Consider the following 21,521-nt stretch of genomic DNA (forward strand, 5'->3'; position numbering starts at 1 on the left):
ATGCTAGTAACTGCTGCTGCTCCTCACTTCCCTTTAGCTAATCACTCCTACTTCTCTCTTCTTGCTTGCTTTGAGGTTAAGAAACCACTCTATTTCCTTTCTTCACAAGGAACCCACAGAAGCTACTGGTTAAGGGAGAGAGCTTGGGGCATATCGGGTTCTCTACCTACCACAGGACCCTTGCTTTCACTCTTTCGAAAGCCATCCTCAAGTCTGGATCATGGGACCAGAGGCCAACTCATTGACAATCCTGATGCTGACAGGCAAAGAGTAAGCTATGCTCCTAGAGTAAGTAGCAAACCCAGGGCTAAAACCCAGACTGCTTTTGAGGGCTCACTCCTGGCCCAAGTCCTGCATCCTGAAACGTCCCCGACACCAGTGTGTGGACTGTGTGGAACCCAGTTACTGCCTGCTTTCTCTCTCACCTGCAATCTGAAGTTGACATTGCTGCCTCTGTGCAGCTGGTCTGAAGGCTCCTGGGCCTGAGTCTCCTCTGTTCCCTGGCCCTACAGCTGCGTCACCCCAAGGGCCACTTCCTGGATGCCAAATGCCTATACCCTCTGCTTAGAGAGACTCAGAAATGAAACCGGTGACTAGATTCTCTGGCACTTCCACTGAGCCCTCAGAAGTAGCGTGCAGCCGACCACCCAGTTCCTGCTTCACACCTTTTGGGAGCCAGGACTTCCTGCATTCCTGCACCCCCCTCCTTCACGGAACCACAGCGAAGCGTGGAGGCAGATTAAGTTACACCTCTGCTCAAGCTGCGAGGGTATCTGTGCCATCAACAGTCTCCGCAAACAAGCTTCAGTACCTCTCCCCATCCTTTCTAATGAGGGCCTAATCACTATGAATGAGTGCTTTATTAAACTGCAGTTTGATGAACTAGCGTCTGAAAGAGACTTCTTTAAGGGATCAACCCCTTTATTTCCCTTTCACATTTTAAAACCCGTTTAAATAAAAGAATTTTAAAAACAGACCCATCCAGGAGTCCTGACAGGCAGCACTTTATCCCACACTTCTCCATGACCAGACGCACAAAGAAACTGAGACCAGACAGAGATACAACACAACCTTTCCTCTATTTTTGGAAGAAGTCAGAGTCCGCAGGCACAAAGGGAAGCTGGCGTGCTGTCGCAGCCAAAGAAGGCAGCCGCATGCCTCCAGTCTCAAAGGCAGGCCGTCTGAAAGGAGTCCGTGCCCCTGATTTCTGGTACCACGGCCTGAACCCCAAGAGGGCGGATGCTGAAGACCACCAGGTGAACGAGCAGCTGCTGGCTGCCTGCCGTAAGCCCGGCCCCTCCCACCTTCCCATCGGAATCAGATCTTACTCAGGAAAGCAGTGTGCCTCGTTTCCTACACTCTGGCTGATGAGAAGGAAACAGAGCCCCCGGAAGCACTTTCTGGGAAGCCTATCAGGGGGACTGATGAGGCAGACACACACCTCTTTCGTCCCTTAGGCTTCCCTTCTTCTTGCCCAAACCACAGGCATGGTGGACGGAGTTGCGGGGGCCAGGATGGAACCTCACAGATGACGCTGACCTCTAAGGGCGAGGCCCAGGAGGAGCCCGAATCTCCAATGGCATTGAGGGGTTGCCACGCCACACCAGACTGCCTACCTCCCTAATTCTGTAGGACAGAAAAATGGACCCTTAGCTTGTCTAAATTACTGTCACCCAACATACCCAAATACTGTGCCTATCCAACCTACCATCTGAACAGGGTCACCCCACAGGCAGGCCTGGGGAGTCTCTCTTGTCTGGGGAAAGTCAATGACCGAGAGAAATAAAAAAATCATTGGGAGGATTCATTAGACTAAGAATGTACTTTGGCCAAACATATTTGGTACATTTGGGGTGACGATGGGGAACATATCTCCTGTTGCTCTTAAAATATGAAATAAGCACAAACTGCTCCTCAGTTAATACAATAATTGTCTTGATATTTTAATTATATATTATATTTGGGGGGAAATGGGAGGGAAAAGAAGAAAAGATTAGAAGGGAGCCCAAATGTCCATCAAAGGATGAATGGATAAAGAAAATGTGGTATATCCATACAGCAGAAGAAGGCAATCTTGTCACAGGCTACACAGGGTTAAACCTTGAGGACATTACACCATCTGAAAAAAGCCAGATACAAAAGGCCAAACGCTGTATGATTCTACCCATGTGGGTACCTAAAATAGTCAAAATCAGAGAAACAGAAAGTAAAAATAAATGGTTGCCAAGGGCTGGGAGGAGGGGATTAATGTTTAATGGGTTCAAGGTTTCAATTTTGCAAGATGGAAAATGTTCTGGAGAACTCCTGCAAATAAAGTGAATATATTATACTTAACACTGCTGAGCTGCACTCTTAAAATGTTTGAGAGGGTAAACTTAGTGCTATGTGATTGTAACCACACTTAGAAATAATATAAAACATTTTAAAGATGGGCAAGCATAGGAGGGAAGAGGAGAGTGGAATGTCACCCACTGAGGAGGGGACAGAGAACGGGAGGCTTTCTGAGGTGTAGGTTCACAAGTCTGGTCACACTGGATGACTCGCTCGGACTTAGAGACTATAAAAGCCCATGTCAGAGTCCTTTTAAACACTGTGACTGTTAGAGACATTCAGCTGCTTCCTCATCTCAGTTCAAAAAGGACTGTGGAGTAAGTATGCTCTCCAAGGATAGGGATTCTGAGTGTTCTCATACCACCGGAACTGCCCAGTACCCCGGACGGTTCAGAAAAAACCTTGTAAATCAACCAATGAAGAGCACCAATTAAGTCAAAGGCCACCAAAGGCAGGTAGGTGCCTCCTACATCCTGCTTCAGAGAGCTGCCAAAGAAGGTGCACGTGCACAACACGGCCCAGCACTGTAGCCGTTTGCCATGGGTGGCTACTAAAATTTAACTTTAAATGAACTAAAATGAACAACTATTAACATTAGTTCCTCAAAGCACTAGTCACATTTCATGTGCTCGACACACTGGATGGCACAGACATTTCCACCACTGCAGCAAGTTCTGCTGCACGCAGTGAGACGGACTCCGCTCCCTACACTGTCCTGTGATGAAAAGAGGCCTTCCTTGGGGAGTACTAGTGATGACATTCCTGCCCTCTGCCTCAGTTTTCTCATCTGTAAAGCGGGGTTGGTATTAACCCTAACGTGCAAGGTTGTTACATGAAGTAAACAAGATTGCACATGTAAAGTGCGCACGTCTCTCACACAAGCAGGGCTCGCTGAGAGCTGCTGCAACGTGGGGGAAGGAAGGGGAGGAGGCTGCACCCGGAGCACCCGTGCACACAAACACAGGGGCACCTGTCACTCCTCACAGAAGGAGACCAGGAAGCACTCCTCTCCTCACTACCATCCACCCCCGGAAAGGGGAGAAGATTCTGATTAAACAACTGAAGTGGGTTGTACTTCAAGGTGGCCGACCAGGTTACAGGCACTGTGACCAGGTGCAGGGTGGTCTGGAATCCCTTCTCCCACCCACCTATCAGGAGTCCACCTACAGGGAGCATGGGAGTGGGGACCATGTGTGGGAGCCCACGTGGGTGGGTACAGCCCAGAGCAGGCTGTTCAACGAGGCAAGGCGAGTGATCCCTCACAGAAGGAGACCACTGCCCGAGCCAGCAGAAACCACTCCCCTCTGTCACGGCCCTTCACTACAGTGACTACAGTGAGACACTAATAGAAGCAGAAACCCAGACACCAGCTAGCACCTGGGGTGGTTCATTTCTCTCAAAAGGCATGTTTACATGTAATGACTGTCTGCATCTTGCATGTGTTATATGGCTATGCACGTGCATATATATGTGTGTGGGCATATACAGATGTGTGTATTCGTCTGGACATAAACATGTTTATGTGTATATATACACATATACCTGTGTGTATTTATGTGTACAGACATGCATGTAGACATCTACATGTGTATTTGTGGATATGCATGCACATGTGTGTATTCATACGTGGACATGTAGATGTGTAGATGTGTGCACACATACATATGTGTTTACATGTGTGGCCATGTGCATGTGTATATTGTGTGTGTAGCAGACACACATATATTTATGTGTGCAGCATACTGTCAAGTGACTCCAAAATCCTTTATTCATTTCAGATTGTTCGTTAAAGGTTATTAGACTATCTCTCTTCATTTCTTTTTCAGGCCTGCCTGCTTTATTTGTTTTCTCCCTTCATCTCTGGGTTCATTCTTGGGTTTTGTAATGCTGCCCAGTGAGTTGCTCTGAAAAAAAGGATATGACCCACTTTGTTTCGTATCCTCCTAGGATGCTGCAGAGAGGGTACTGACAGGCTAAGAGACCTGCTGTGCAGATAAGACATCAGCCACCAGGAGATTCTGTGACCAAGATATGAAACCAGACAGATCACCTACCTACTGCACTTAGCTTTCAAAAGGGAGCGGAGAGATAAGCGGATGTGCGATGAGCTAACTACCAGTTACCACACTGGGCTCTTCCTCATGATTCTGATCCTTAAAATTAAAAAAACTATGGCTGGGTCACTGAAAAGAGGAAGACACTCAGGATTGCTAACTGACTTATTCAAGAGACACACCTACCTAAATAAAAACTCAATATATTTTTCTTTTAATAGATTACTTCTCAGTGAGTAATGTTTTAAGTGATAAAGGGTCAAGGTATGAAAGATAAGAAAATAAAATAAAATCTAAGGACTTTGTCTTCCAAATCATTTGTCTGTTAAGAGCTACAAACATTTATTTTATTTTATTTATTTATTTTTTTCATTTTTCCGAAGCTGGAAACGGGGAGGCAGTCAGACAGACTCCCGCATGCGACCGACCGGGATCCACCCGGCACGCCCACCAGGGGGCGATGCTCTGCCCATCTGGGGCGTCGCTCTGTTGCATCCAGAGCCATTCCAGCGCCTGAGGCAGAGGCCACAGAGCCATCCCCAGCACCCGGGCCATCTTCGCTCCAATGGAGCCTCGGCCACGGGAGGGGAAGAGAGAGAAAGAGAGGAAGGAGAGGGGGAGGGGTGGAGAAGCAGATGGACGCTTCTCCTGTGTGCCCTGGCCGGGAATCAAACCCTGGACTCCTGCACAGCAGGCCGACGCTCTACCGCTGAGCCAACCAGCCAGGGCCAAGAGCTACAAACATTTTTAAAAAAAATTTTAATTCATTGATTTTAAAGTGAGAGGAAGGGGGAAAGAGTAACAGAGAGACAGAGGCAGAAACATCGATCTGTTCCTGTATGTGCCCTGGCTGGGGATCGAACCAGCAATCTCTGTGCACCTGGACTATGCTCTAACCAACCGAGGTATCAGGCCAGAGCTTGAACATTTAATGTTACTTTAAATTTAAACTTCAATATTTAATCTTCATGGTTTTAGAGCTCACAAAAAAGGATTCTTTGAGTTACAGAAAAAACTTTTGTCATTTTCTTCATGAGATGAATGTTCTGGACTCAGAAAGAGAAGGACGGTGACCAGATGTGAATGGGGAGCTGGATGGGAGGACAAGGGCAAGGATTCTCGCCTGGCTCAGCCGTGGTGGCAAAGGCAGAGCTTGGGTTTCTGGGCTCTTCAGAGGATCCTATGTGTGTCTCAGAAGACTGCCTGGTGGAGGTGGGGCTCCCAGACCAAAGAGAGTTTGAAAATCACTGGCCTCACAAAGCCAGACACTGACCTAGAGAAGCCCACTGCTGAGGGAGGTGCCGCCCCTCCCTGCGTGGAAGCCACAGGCATAGGAGGGCAGAAACAGGCCTTCTCCTTCCTCTTTCCTGCCCCTTAGGAGATGTGGGTACCTGGAGGCCAGAGGGGGAAAGCTAAAGATCACCCTTCCGCCTCCTCGGCCAGGCTCAGAGAAGCTCTTTGCACCCTGCCCCGCACTGAGTTGGCCTCCGACTGACAGCAACTTAGAAGGAGGCTCGCAGGCCTCTGTGACTTAACCCCATTCCAGCCAGGCAGGGGCAAGTTATTTTCACCTTGGTCCCTCATTGAGAGCAAGGGCAAGGAGAAAGCAATTCTGCCACCTCCTTAAGTAAAAACTTGAGAAGGCAATTCATCCTCCTGGGGTGATGGGCTGATAGAGCCACACAGGCCTGGGTTGGAAAACTCGCTGCCATGTTCTAAGCACCCTGGCCTTGGGCACACGGCTTCACCTCTCAGAGACCAAAGCTCCCCTCCCTGAAAGGTGTTTGAGCCCAATTCACAGGGTTTGGGCATGAGAGCACCATAGCCTCACCTCCTGCCAACCATCTCTACCCCAAAAGACAAGAGCACCATGAGGTCAGAAAGTCACACTATTCGTCCACTGCTGCACACCTAGGAGCCAGAATACTGACCAGCATATGAGAGCTTTTCCATCAATATATGGTGACGAAATCAATGAGACAGAGGGCAAACTGAAAACCACCGGGAGTAGAATGAGAGGTTCCATACAAGGTGGGTATGAAGCCCACACATGGGCACTTTACCCAGCCCTGCTACCCTCAACAGGGGAAGCTTGTCACTTCTCTGTGCCTGTTTCCTCACCCATAAAATGAATGTAACACTTGGGTTTACTGCAAGGGCTGCTGTAAGGATTAAATGATACATGAAAAAGCACGTAGCGCCATGTCCAGCTCACACATGCTCAGTCACATAAATTATGGTTAATAAAATGGCCACCCCAAATTGATTGCCTTCTCCTGTTTTGGGTCCTGCATCACTGATGAGTCCCAGTGACCAACATTAAAATGCAAAAAAATACTCCTCATTTGCTGCTCAGCAGTAATTATGATGACCACATTCACTCTTGCTTTTTCCTTTATAGTATCTAATTTTCTCATTTGTCTTTTGAAGAATAAAACATGATCTCCCACAGTGGCGGCATGTGGCCACCTCCATTCCTTTAAATAACAATTTTCCCCATGCATTGTTCAATCACACTGATAGGGAGTCTTTTAGCCAGTAATTTCTTGATAGTGTGTTCTTGCATGATTACATATTTGTGCTTAAACAAATAAGTTTTAAGGTTCTTCTAAGTGCTTAGTTTTTTAAAATTTGGGGTTTAGAATTTTAAGAATTTGCTCCTTTTTTGTTTGTTTACTAATAGTTCCCCGAGGGAGAGTACCAGGTGACCCCAGGGTCATCTTCGCCCTGTGTCTGTGAGAGAGAAAATGGAGGACAATGGGAAAGACGGATACATTGCTTTAAAAGGTTAAGATCAGGCTCAGTTCTGACCTAATTGCTTCCTGATTTAACGTCTGCTTAAGAACGCGCTGTATTACAGGCAGCTCTAGTGGGATAGCAAGATCAGGAACTGGGTCTTCTGCGAACATGAAATTCAGAAGCAAGGAACTACTTTGCTGAGAAAAAGGGATGTTGTGTAAGCCCCGAGGTCCTCAAGTCATAATGGAGAGAGAGGCTGCCCTGAGCACCCAGCTCCTCCCCACTTGCTCTGCTGCCAGCTCCGAGAGGCCGGCCCGTGGCTCCTCCTGGCTCCCGGTATGTCCCTGGCTGGGCTGAACCATACAGAGCCATCACTACAGCCTCACTGCAGGTTGTGTGTGGGCAGAGGACTTGTCACCAGCTGGGTTCCTCTGTAAGGACCTCTTGGAATACCCGCTGAAGCCAAGAGCAGAAGCCCCGTGCTCTCAGGTGGCCAGCAGAGGTGGCCTAGGAAGTCGGGAGGAGGGGGATGGCTGCTTCCCCAGAGTAGTCAGCAGGCCCAGAACAGCTGCTGGGTCCGGGGTGCCATGGAGATCAGAGGTCTCCCTGGAGGCCCGGCTCCCACTACAGGACCACATGGAACTTTCTTGACAAGGGAGCTAAGTAAGCACCCCTAAATCCCATGGCAGTGGGGGGGGGCTTTGTGTACAGAGTGGGTAGGCTGAACCCCATCTTCCCACTGAATTGGAGGGAGCATGCCAGGTCAGTCACTGTCTAGAGGAAAAGGGTTTTTTCCTTTAAACTGAAGTTTCCCGATGAAGGGAAGATGACATTGTTTTTGATATTACATTTTATTTGTACTGCTTCTAGTATTTCACAATTATTTAAAGTAATGATTTCTAGTAAGCTAAAAAACACCTTGAGCAGAAGATGAGGATAATGATAATTTTACAAATGATAGCAGCAGTGTAACTACATTCAAGAATAACCTCCTTTGACTTTCTGTACTTGTTGAAAAGATGACTGATAGCAAAACCAAGTGGAAAATTTTAATGAATCAGTAGCTCTTTATGAACTAAGCTACTTAGAGGAATATAAAAATTCTACTTTTTACCTCTTGGGATAGGCTTTCTGGCCTGGGGTCTGTGAGTCGGCTGAGACTGTGGCTATGCCACTGCCTATTTGAGAGCATTTTTTTTCTTTTGTTTTGAAAAACGTTTTAAAAATTGTATTTATGAAGAAGGGGGAGAGAGAGAAACATTGATTTGCTGTTCCACTTACTTATGCATTCACTGGTTGATTCTTGTATGTTCCCTGACCAGGGCTCAAACCCACAATCTTGACTTATCGGAATGATGCTCTAACCAACTGACCATCCCGCTAGGGCTGAGGGCATTTTTGTGAGAAGGAGCTATATAGCTCTCAACTATTCTCAAAGAGGCTGCTCCCTAAGATGTTAAGTTTAGAGTTCACTTAACTTACAGCAATGTTTCCTAATCTAGTTCCTTCTATCCCATTGTCAGAGCTCTGTGAAGGCACATTATTAGGGGTATGTTCCTGTCCCCTTTTGCCCACAGACCACATGTCACATCTTCTTTCTTCCTCTTTCTCTCCTCATCACCCTTATCTTGGGAATATATATATATATTTTGTATTCTTCTGATGCTGGAAATGGGGAGAGACAGTCAGACATAGACTCCCGCATGCGCCCGACCGGGATCTACCCGGCACACCCACCAGGAGCTATGCTCTGCCCACCAGGGGGCGATGCTCTGCCCCTGGGGGGGGGGTCACTCTGTTGCAACCAGAGCCACTCTAGTGCCTGGGGCAGAGGCCAAGGAGCCATCCCCAGCGCCCGGGCCATCTTTGCTCCAATGGAGCCTTGGCTGCAGGAGGGGAAGAGAGAGACAGAGAGGAAGGAGAGGGAGAGGGGTGGAGAAGCAGATGGGCGCTTCTCCTGTGTGCCCTGGCCAGGAATCGAACCCGGGACCTCTGCACGCCAGGCCGACGCTCTACCACTGAGCCAACCGGCCAGGGCCGGGAATATATTTTTAAAAAAATAAATATTGAGCCCTGGCTGATAGGTTGGTGGGTTAGAGCACTGTCCCATTACACACAGAGGTTGCTGGCTTGATCCCCAGTTAGGGCACATACAGGAACAGATTGATGTTCCTGTCTCTCTCTCTCTCTCTCTAAAATCAATAAATTTAAAAAGGATGCACAATGGCCCTGGCCGGTTGGCTCAGTGGTAGAGCGTCGGCCTAGCGTGCGGAGGACCCGGGTTTGATTCCCGGCCAGGGCACACAGGAGAAGCGCCCATTTGCTTCTCCACCCCTCCGCCGAGCTTTCCTCTCTGTCTCTCTCTTCCCCTCCCGCAGCTAAGGCTCCATTGGAGCAAAGATGGCCCGGGCGCTGGGGATGGCTCTGTGGCCTCTGCCTCAGTCGCTAGAGTGGCTCTGGTTGCAACATGGCGACGCCCAGGATGGGCAGAGCATCGTCCCCTGGTGGGCAGAGCATCGCCCCATGGTGGGCGTGCCGGGTGGATCCCGGTCGGGCGCATGCGGGAGTCTGTCTGACTGTCTCTCCCTGTTTCCAGCTTCAGAAAAATGCAAAAAAAAAAAAAAAAAAAAAAAAAAAAAAGGATGCACAAATGGATAATCTGATGTGTAGTAATTACTGAGGTATAAGTGGATGTACCTATTGCCCAACCTCACCCTACGTCACAGACAAAATACAAGGAAAAGGATATGAAGAGTCTGATGAACAGTGTTTTGCTTGGTTGCCTGCCTAGTTGGCTGGCTGGAACTTAATGTCAAGGACAAAATAAGTCTTCCCCAATGTCTTAAATTCAGAGACAGAGAGTAGAATGTTGGTTACCAGGGGCTGGGAGGGGGGCTGGGAATGTGCCATCAGTGTTTTGGGGGTGGAGCTTCCGTTGGGGAAGATGAAATGACAATGTTCTGGAGCTGGATGGTGGGGATGGTTGCACACTGTGAATGGACTGCACGGCAATGAACCCTACCAAACCGTTAAAGTGGTACATTTGACGGAGTGTACATTTTACCATACTGAAAAAAAAAGCCGTCTCAATTTTTCAGTATTTGGCAAAAAGAGACAGACGTTCCCGGGGTCCGTTACTGCTGGGGTGCTAGAGGAGAAGAGTCTGCTGAGCTGAGAGCTTCATGACCCCTAGCATACGTGCTGCTTTCCAGACAGCGGTGTTCCTGTCACCGCTCAGGTGACACAACCCTGTCCTTCCTCTTCTCTGGGACCGAGGGTAGGGCTGGGGGGGAAACCCTGAGGTTCTGGGCAGAGCTGCTGTGTTCTGGACCACCTCATCTAACCAAGTCCCCACACTGGGCAGCGCCACCAGCACCAGCCTGTCCTGCCCGCTCCCTGCTGGGTCCCAAAGGAGCGTGTGGGCCCCAGGCAGTGTCACATTTCCCTGACTAGCAGCCTGAAAAGTGAGCCACTCAGCTGGGGGAGCTGGGATGGGAGAGTTACACGGGCCTCCTGGTCATCTCAGAACTTGATCTTGGTTATCACAGACTCTGCGCCCACGAAACCCGGGCTTACTGGCAGCTGAGATTATCCGGGTGCCCTTCTTCGTCTAGATTCCCCTGCTGATCGTGTCCCACAGGGGGATCTGAAACTCCGCATCTGCTCCAGGCTCGCGTGTCTAGCGGCAGGGCTCGCTCGGGGGAAAGGACAGCACCTTGGTGATGCTTATCTTCAAGATCCTCCTTCGGGGTTCTGCGGCTACACCTCTGGTTTTGTTACAGCTCTTCAGTGCGGATGTATCAGGACTGAGCTGCCCTGAAAGAGTTTCTGGTGCTGATCGCTTCCCCCTGGTGGGATGCAGGGATGTCCTGCTGGGCCGGCCCCCAAGGATGCTGGGAACCTTGCCCCCCTTTTCCCTGCAGCTCGGGGGATTTCACCTGCTTCCCTGTCCTTCCTCAGCTGCTGACACAGGCCTGAGAACTTGAATAGTCACCCTAGCTCCCCTCTGCGAAGGCTCTCAGCCACTGGGTCTTTTAAGGATTTCAACACTAACTTTACAAGGATACCAACAGAGCTTGGCTTAGCATTTAAATAAAGGGACATGAAAACATTGCCCACGTTAAGGGAGGGGGATCTGTGGTTTGTAACTGCTGCCTCTTACTTGGACTCTGTCCCAGCAACACTCCCGGGGAGATGGTAGTTAGGGATTCCTACCAGCTGGGGTCGTCTGGCCTAGAGAGGAACATGCTTCGACATCAACCCCGATATCAGTCTTCATCCCGTATTTTTGGTCTTCGACTTACTGAGTATTGCTGCTTTTGGATGCTGGGACATTTCACCCTTGTTTTTGGTCCCAGGTTCCTGAGATGACCTAGGGCTTCTGATTGTCCTCTGCTTGTCTAGAAATCTCACTGGGCCCTTGCACTAACATTGTGTGGTTCCTGGGGGCCCTGCCTGACCCTCTGCTTGCCTCTAAGGCTTCTCTGGATATCTTCATCCCTCCTCGGGGCCTGTGCTTACTTCACACCTGGGCCAAGAATTCCCACCACCATACCCTGCCCGCTTTGGCCTCTCCAGTCATTCCCTGGTCCAAAGTGCCCTCCCCTAAATTTCCGCTTCAGACTCAAGAGAGAACTTCAGTCACATGCAAGAGAGAGCTTTGGGTTCAAGGCTCAATGACCCCTGCCATCCTGGTCTCTAACGCAAGTCATCAACCAACACCCCTCGGAAAGAACCTCTGCTTGGTCCTAAAATAAGCACTGCTTCAATCCCAAAGAGACTTGAATGCATTTAAGCTCCTTTAGGGAAAGGGCAAAGGGGATCACTTTGGCACGCCTGCCTGACCCTTCCTGGTACTTCGTCTGCCTGGCAGTTAACCCTCACTAAATACATATCCCCTCACTAAATACATATCACCCACAGGTCTACCGAGTTTGCTGAACTTTCCTCACTAGTAATTAAGTAGAAATTGACTTTCTCATTATTTTATGGAATGTCTTCTATGTTGTCAAAAAAATATTTGTGGCCAAATGTCATTCATTCTATTGGAGCCCTTTACCAGCAAAGATGAGATCCACCTGTTCTTCCACTTTCCCCGCGACCTCACAGCAAATATTTAAGGGTTCCTGTGGAGGTGACCAGTTCATGGAATCTGACATCTTTCAGTTAAAATTATAGAAATATAATTATAATTCTAGAAAAATGTAGGCCCTGGCTGGTTAGCTTTGTGGTAGAGTGTCGGCCTGGCATGTGGAAGTCCTGGGTTTGATTCCCAGTCAGGGCACAGAGGAGAAGTGACCATCTGCTTCTCCCTCCTCCCCCTCCTCTTCTCTCTCTCTCTCTCTCTCTCTCTCTCTCTTCCCTTCCTGCAGCCATGGCTCAAATGGTCCAAGCAAGTTGGTCCTGGGTGCTGAGGATGGCTCCATGGCCTCACCTCAGGCACTGAAATAGCTCTGTTATCAAGCAACAGAGCAGTAGCCCAGACAGGGAGAGCATCACCTGGTAGGGGGCTTGCTGGGTGAAGCCTGGTTGGGGCACATGTGGGAGTCTGTACTTGCCTCCCCACCTCTCACTTAATAAAAGAAAAAATAAAGAAAAGAAAAATGTAGACATTTTTAGCTATTTTATTAAAGATTATCTATTTAGTCTAATAATCTTCATTCCACACATGTGGAAACTGAAGGCCAGAAATTTACCAGTGGATCCCAGTAGGTTAGAGCTGGAAGGAGAGGAGCCAGCAATCTCACACCTGGGTATGTGTGAAACAGAAGCACATGTCCACAGGAAGAATCATTCAAGAATGTTCCAAGTAGTACCCTGGCTGGGGGTGCAGTGGATAAAGCAATGCCCCGGGGCATCAAGATTGCTAGCTGGATCCCAGGGGTACCGGTTCAAGCCCTGGTCAGGGCTCCACCCTGAGGGCACTGACTCAGCCCATGAGATCACTGGTTGGAGCCCTGGGTCAGGGCACGGTCAGAACACGTAGGAGAAGCAATCAATGGCACAATGAGTTGATGCTTCCCTCTCTCTCCCCCTTCCTAGCTCAAAAGACAAAACAAGACAAGACAAGAAAAGAAAAGAAAAAGAACACTCCTAGCAGCTTTATTCACAATAGCCAAAACTTGTTCTCAGCAACGGGATAATGGCTGAACAAACTGTAGTTTACTTCTACAATGGAAAACTACTAGGCAACAAGGAAAACTACACATGTAATAAATAACCTAGGCAAATCTTAAAATCATTTGTTGGCATTCTGGGTTGAATTTTGTCTCCTACCACCTCCACCCAATTCCTATGTTGAAGTCCTAATCAGCAATACTTCAGCATGGGACCTCATTTGAAAATAGGATGATTGCAGATGTAATTACTTAAGATGAGGTCATACTAGAGAAGGATGGGGCCCCTAACCCAGTATGACTGGTGTCCTTTTAAAGAGGAAAGATTTGGACACAGAGACACGTTAACAGGGGAAAAGCCATATGAAAACTGGAGTTATGCTGTCACAAACCAAGGAACTACCGGGATGTGGTAGACGCCTGGAATATAACCTTCCATAATGACTTCAGAGGGAACATGGCCCTGCCTACATCTCACTTTGAACTGGTGCCATGTAGAACTGGGAGATAACAAATTTCTGTAGTTAAGTCTCATAGTCTGTGGGGCTTTGTTACAACAAACTAATACAGTTGACAACAGAGGTCTTACACAAAAAGTACATATTTATGATTTCATCTACACTGAGTTCTTGAACGGGTTAAACAAAAAATTGTGAAAAAAGTCAGAACACTCTTTGGAGGGGTGGGGGCGGGAGTGACTAAGAAGGGTCATGAAGGAACTTACTGAGTGATGTTAACATTCTAGAATCATCTTGACAGGGGTCTGGGTTACACAGGGGTATGCATTTGTCAAAGATCATCAAAAGTGATGTTAGGATTTATGTATTTCATTCTACATAAAACTTAACCATCCATAAAAAGGACCATGAACTCTAAGGAGTAATATGCACACTGAAGTGTTTAAGGGGCAAGATACCGGTATCTACAGTTTACTCTGAAATGCATAAAAAATGAAGATGGCTTGATAGGAGCCACGTGCATGAAGAGATCTGCACAGATACCTGATAAAGCAAATACAGCAAAGCATTACTTGTAGATGCCAGGTCATGGCCACATGGATACCCACAATACATTAAAAATGTTCTTTCTTTTTTCTATACAGTTAAAAATTTTCAATTTTTCAAAATTCAAATTTCTATACAGTTGACAAAATTCAAATTTCCACAATAAAATGAGGAAAACTATTACTATGATCACCATCTGATCCCTTTCAGGGGCCCACTGTCAGTGGGTACAATCGCACAACAATGTTACCAAGGATCTAAAAACCAACTCAACGTAAGGCATTTTAAAAGGAAATTTAACTCTGAGAGAGAAAGGAACATTTTGCTGAAGTATGTTCTGTTTATGATAAGAAATGTCTCCTCACTCTAACCCGTTTGAAAAACTAATTTAAGTTGTGTGAAATGCCCATTTAGAAACAGAATAGAGTATATAGGTTGGATCAAGAATGTCTTCATTTCAGAGATGTCTTATCCTTAAATACCCTAAGTACAACCCAAACCAACCAATTACATAAAATTAAATTGACACTTGGTGGTGAGTTTCCAAAAGGTGCATTCTTTCTGACCTTGCATGGAGGGCTGGCATTGGGCTGGCATTGACAGCAGCCCTCAGCAGAACCCCGAAACGGAAACACACGGGGAAGAGAGTGCCCCAGGAGGAAAGTCAACACTGTGCTCCCCAAGACGGCAGCCAAATTTGGGAATGCCAGCTCAAAATGACTTCTCAAAAGCAAAGAAAACATATACAAATTAGAACAATGACAAGTTTTACTCTTTGAGTAAGCCAGGTAACTCAAAATTCGTAAATTTTGTTGTTGTTGTAGAATCAAAGAATTCCAGCATTTAGTGTTAAAGAAATAAGAATGTAAATCAACCTAACTTTTCAATGAGCAAAGGTCTTTTATTCATGTTATCAAGCTTATTTATATTTTGCAGAACAGACTCAGGAATAGGGAAACCATGCAGATACAGAATATTTCCAGCATCATGGAAAGCTCTGTTAGACCGGACTCTCCTAGAGAAGGAAATGAATGAAATTTTTCCCAGGCAAGACAGTGGCTCATAAGTAAAAGGTTGGCTAAGACAGTTGTATGGTTCTTGGAATAATAACATCATCATCATCATCATCATCATCATCATCATAAAGTTTTTTAATGCTTTCTGTGAATCTTTTATTTTAAAAAGCAAAATGAGATGCAGATGGCTCTAGTCAATGCAGCCTTTTTCTAACCCTATCTGCATCCTCCAATAAAAGAAAGGGTGAGGAAAAGAAAGAGATGAAGAGGAAGGTAAAGAGAATGGGGAAGAGAAAGGAAGAAAAGTACACAGGGAGACAGTGTGGGAAGAGAGAGAAGGGACATCATCTTGTCACCCAAAGCCAACACACTGTCTGTATTAATCATGCCTTTTTCCTTTCTGCATTCTGACCCTTTGACACTTGGGCCTTGCTGACCCTAAAGGGACTGTCTCCTCCCTAGGCTAGCAAGTTCCTAGAGACAGTAAACAACTCACCTGCTAGTGCCCCTTTTATGTGCACAGGTCACTACTCCCCTGTCTTAATCACTGGAGGGTCAGGTATCAGACAGACCTAGTTCCAGAGCCCCCTAAAACTTTCAAACCAATCCAATGCTACACCTGTTTGCCCTGCCACACCCATTCCTTCCTGCGAAACCACAATAAAGGCTCTTGTCCAGTTCTCCTCATTTCCTCTGCCCTGACCCGCCCAGCTGCTTCCCTATGGGGGCCCCCATGAAGTGGTGTTCCGCCTCCTCTTGGGAATCATGTGAGTAACAATCTTCTCAATGGCAGTGCTCTGCTGAACTGCAGGCCTCACCATAGCTGAACAGTCATAAAATCTATATTTTAAAATACTTTCACTTCACCACACCATTCTTTCCGTCTCGCCACAGGAAAACTCTAGTTTATTTAACTGAAAATCAATTTCTCAGCCAACAGTCTTTATTATGTTATTCAACTCTGCCATGGAAAGTACCGAGGATGTGTTAAAGAAAAAAAAAAATCCATCTGACCAGGGGGAGGTGCAGTGGATAGAGCCTTGGACTGGGATGTGAAGGACCCAGGTTCCAGACCCTGAGGTCGCCAGCTTAAGCGCGGGCTCATGTGGTTTGAGCAAAGTTCACCAGCTTGAGCCCAAGGTTGCTGGCTCGAGCAAGGGGTTATTCGGTCTGCTGTAGCCCCCAGGCCAAGGCAAATATGAGAAAGCAATCAATAAGCAAGTAAGGTGCCACAACGAAGAACTGATGCTTCTCATCTCTCTCCCTTCTTGTCTGACTGTCCTTATCTGTCCCTCCCTCTGACTCTGTCTTTGTCACCAAAAAGAAAAAGAAAAAAATCCACCTTTTCTTGCACACTTCTTTTGAGGATGCAGCAAGAGGGTCTGTCAGACAGGACCATGTAGACCGGCTCACACTTGGCTATCAGGTGATCAGGTAAACCCCTTTTTCTACAGGTGACACCTCTTGTCCAAGGTCACCAACGGGGCAAAGCTAGGATTTGAACCAAAATATTCTGACTGATGCTCTCTAGCATATTTTTTTCTGACCATTCCACATTCACCTAAAATTGAAAGAAACGAATAACTTACTTAGACTCTTGCTTGTGGTCTGCTAAACCTCCAGTACTGTGTATATTTTAATTAAATCAGCCATTAAGATCTCTTCATTCTGAGTAACTGCTGGAGTCGAGATTACTGAAAATGATGGTTTTATTAATAATAATTAATGGTCCAGGAACCATTATCTAAAGTTAAGCACTTCCTAACATCTCATCAGGGAGGAGGGTCAGGGAGAAGCAAGAGACCAGGCTACTGGAGGCCTCTGTTTTTCTGAATAAAAGGTGTTAAGCACTTGAGCAGCTGGTCTGACAACCTCTGCTCTTCAGGAGTTCTGTCCTTGCATGAAAAGTACAGGGGTAGCTGACAATCTTCAAGACAGGAAGGCAAATTTGAAAAGCAGGCGCCCACATCAGTAACGTGGTAGCCCTGATGGTGAGGGGGGCTTGAGACTGGACTTCCAAGGTGCATAAAATCCGTTTACCTGCACGAAAGCAGAGCTGTACGGCCGCTTCTGGGGCTGGGGGGCGGGGGGAGAGCAAAATCTTCATTTTTCAGTTTCATCGTATAGAAAAAGGACTTTCTTCCTGCATTTTAGATACAGGTTGGGCAATTAACTTTATGTCCATTTTAAACCCTCATTTAAAATTCACCATCATCTAGCCTTCCTGATTTACAGCCCACCTTGCCCGTGAGAGCCTGGAGGACAGCACCCTCCACAGGGACTACCCAAATCTTAAATATTATGCTGCAGTCACGTCATACATTGCAAAAATGCTCATTTTCACAAAGGTGCAGATTGTTTTGGGAGGAATGTTAGGTAAATTTTCTGATATAAGTGTACGTGTAAATGTATGTATATATACCTATACAGGTATATGTGTATATTCGTGTACACACATATATTCCAGGTACTATACATCCTTGAGTATGTGTATGACATTTTCCTCCTCCTCACACATGCAGTATTTAAAAATGAAAATCCAATGAGTTCAATGGTTTAGCTTCATTGTCAAAAACCACTTAATAACTCAAAATCATGCTAAAGGTTTTATTGAGATAGGAGTTTCTGGTGCCCTCCCCCGCTGTTTTTCCAAAGTTTGGATAATGAATTATAATACTTGTATAATGTTTTAAGGTAAGCTAATATTATTTATATGCCTACTTTTGTATATGACTCTTTTGAAACTATCCAAAATACTTTCATGGATAAAACCCTGCCTTCTAAAGGGTTATGTATTTACAACTTCTACCTTTATTATCTCAACACAGATTTGTTTTTAAATATGACCGATCACCAATTCAGGACTCACAAAGTCTTACAAATCCTCTATTCTTAAACTTACAGCATAATGTTAAACAAAATCCATACACATAAGACTAGACTACAGTATACCATATTTAATCTGGATATTTAAAAAATAAAGCTTTTACATTTTTTCCAAGTTTTATATCACTTTATCCAGCTCACAATCTGTACTACCAAACAATGTAATGCTTAATAAGGCATATGCAGAAAAACCCCAGATAAGGACAAATGACAAATTTGCAGAAAGCTCTGTGAAATGAAAATATAATCCTTAGAAGCACTTTGATTGTGTTGTTTTGAATAACTATGTCAGAATCCACTTATCTATGCCAGGAAACTTTTATTAGTAACCATGTGTTTTAAAGAAATTGAGTTCAAAATGACTGATAGTATACTTACTTGGCGAGCAACAGAAACCGTCTATATGAAAAGTGACTTGTGGGCAATGAGCACTGAGAAAGTCTCACCCCCATGCCCACTAGGGAGGCCACTGAGATTTGTTTGTTTTTTGTTTTTGGTAAAGGCTTCCTTTTTCTCCATTCAGGGATAAAGTATATGCTTCATCAGATCATTTGTTTTAGACAAACAGAACTATCACAAAGATTATATATTTTGCACATAAATACGAACCCTTACAACCTCTTTTATGTTAATATTCTCTAACTTGTTCTATACAATATACACCAAATTTTAAGTACTTAATTACCGTAAAATAATTATTACAAAATATCTACATGTTTCACTGTATAACCAATAAAAATGTATTTTCTAAACAGACTTGGGTTTCACTTTCTGTTGGCCATCTGTCCTTAAATGACTTTGCTACTAAGCACAGTTTGTTCATCCTTAAAATGGTAATGAGTCTTCTTACCCCTCAGGGTCTGTCTGATGAGGCTTCAGTAAGTCACTGAATGTAAATCAACCAGCATAGTAGGTACCTGATATTCATTTCTCTTACAAAAAAGACTATTAACACGCATAGAAAAACAAAGCACAGAGCGGCTCTGGTAAGGCGACTATGTGCAGAATGTAGCTTCATACTGGATTAATATCAGCAAAAGTGCAATGTTTGCAGTAGTGAGTGGAACACAAGGTCAGGGCCCAGGATGTCTGACATGCTTGGGCCTAGCTTTAATCGCCAGTCTCTGGGTAATCATGGACAAAATCCCTTTATCTCACCCAGTTTTCAAATATGCAAAATGGGCATAACAGCACTGACCTCTTCGAATTGTTGTGATGATTTACGGGTTAATCCACAGAAAGCACTGCTAAACATGAACACCATCTGACTTCTCTTAAGATAAGTCCCGTCTTGTATAAATACATCCTTGAGAGATTCTACATCTTGTTATTTCTATCTTCAGTTTGAACATAAATCTCACATTTCCTCTTTTTCACTTCTCCAATGGTTAACCAGAGTGTTTTGAGGAACTTTTTGAAATCATGTGTTTCTTGTAGTGGGACAGAGTCTGCTCCACTACCTTATGTTGTCCTTCTCCACTATTCTTTAAGTTTGGAAGAAGAACCACTTACATTTGAGCTGGGTGTGAACTACAGGAATATATAAACATTTACCCAAATGGCTGGTCAAGGAACAAAAGTAGTCATCAATAGTCAATGTTTAATTTAATTTTATTATTTTTATTTTATTTCATTTTAGAAAGGAGAGAGAGAAGGTGAGAGAGGGAGAGAGAGAGAGAGAAGAGAGAGAGAGATAGAGAGAGAGAAGAGGGGAGGAGCAGGAAGCATCAACTCCCATATGTGCCTTGACCAGGCAAGCCCAGGGTTTCGAACTGGCGACCTCAGCATTTCCAGGCCGATGCTTTATCCACTGTGCCGCCGCAGGTCAGGCCACCAATGCTCAATGTTTAGTAAAAGGGTATGCTATTTGGATATCATGACTTTGTCTTTTCTAAAGATAGTTTTGATAATTTATACATAGTAAATATCGCTTTTGGAAAATTTGGGAGTTATTTTAATTGAAATGTGGTAAAGTATGATAATGGAGCTGGGGAGTCTTTCAGATTACTTTCATTTCTGTGTGACATTAGGTGTGGAAAATTGAATCAGATTTCTGTGGTATGTATGTCATAATCAAATTAACCAAAAGAGAAGACCTCTCATTAATTCAACAATTTTAGCTCTCAAGCGCATGGCAGCCTGAGGGATTAAAAAATCATTAAGACACAGATTCTCCTAAGAGCTCACAGCATGAGAAAGAGAAAGATAAGTGAGCAACTAAATTTTGGTATTGTTGACCCCGATAAGGAATACACCTGACAAAAAGGACTCTTTATGGTTAATTGGGCACAAAATCATAACCAGAGTCCAGCAGTGGTTACTAATGGAGGCCTCTCATGCACACTGCATTTCAGGAAAAAGCCGCAGACTGAGCTGCCAGCCTCCTTTCACTGTGCTCCTGCTGTCTGAGTGGACCCTTACAAAGCAGTTCCTGGTACTGTATTTTGACCAATGGGTAGACACCTGACCTGCCCTGTCCAATCAGAACTGCACAGCTATATCCTTATTTGCATCTTTATTGCTCAACCAGAGCATCTTCACAACAACAAGATCACCCAATTCTGACCAATCAGGATTGGTATTTGGACCAAGCAGACTGTGCAATATTGCACAGTATCTTATGTGCATAAAAGCGGACCAATCAGGGACTAGGGCCGGGACTTCATTTTTTAATTTTTATTAAAAAAAATTTAACTGTTGTTTACTGATTTGAGAGAGAGAGAGAGGGAGAGAGAAATATTGATTTGTTGCTCCACCCACCCATACATTCACTAGTTGACTCTTATACGTGCTCTGACCAGGGATGAACCTGCAAACTTGGCCTGTTGGGACAATGCTCTGACTCAGCTAGCTGGCCAAGGCCAGAGCAGGGACTTTATAAAAAGTGGCCTCCCTTTTGTCTTCATGAAGCATACTTTTGATTTACACTAGAGGATGAACTATCCAGTATGCCGATTCTTCATCTGAATAAAATTTCTCCTTTTACCTCACCCCAGATTGGGGACTCTAGTTGGTATTGAATTGGTAGCAGCAAACTTTTGATGGCTTTTTAATGTGTATAATAATAGAGTTATTTACTAAGGTCACATTGATACTCCTATTATCAACTATAAGTACTTGTCTTATTAAACTGATTTAATAGCAGTCAGAAAAAAAGGTTATACTTAGCTTTCACCAGCACATATAATCTACACATCTTAAACTATACTACTATACATATTAAATCTATTTTTAAAACTATACATTTTTTTCCCCTGAAGTTAGAAGCAGGGAGGCAGTCAGACAGACTCCCACATGCACCCAATCAGGATCCACCTGGCATGCCCACCAGGGGGCAATGCTCTGCCCATCTGGGGCATTGTTCTGTTGTGGCAG

At 45.3% G+C, this 21,521-nt stretch overlaps 1 protein-coding gene and 1 non-coding gene across 6 annotated transcripts in view; both read right to left on the reverse strand.

The window, feature by feature from the left end:
• Positions 1 to 21,521, reverse strand: part of DAPK1 (death associated protein kinase 1) — a 194,530-nt gene that overhangs the window by 136,203 nt on the left and 36,806 nt on the right. The window lies entirely within an intron of this gene.
• On the reverse strand, positions 5,039 to 5,114 carry TRNAS-GCU (transfer RNA serine (anticodon GCU)). Its single transcript has one exon. It is a non-coding gene; the product is annotated as a tRNA-Ser (tRNA).

The sequence above is a fragment of the Saccopteryx bilineata genome, chromosome 2, assembly GCF_036850765.1.
Source record: "Saccopteryx bilineata isolate mSacBil1 chromosome 2, mSacBil1_pri_phased_curated, whole genome shotgun sequence".
NCBI lineage: Eukaryota > Metazoa > Chordata > Mammalia > Chiroptera > Emballonuridae > Saccopteryx > Saccopteryx bilineata.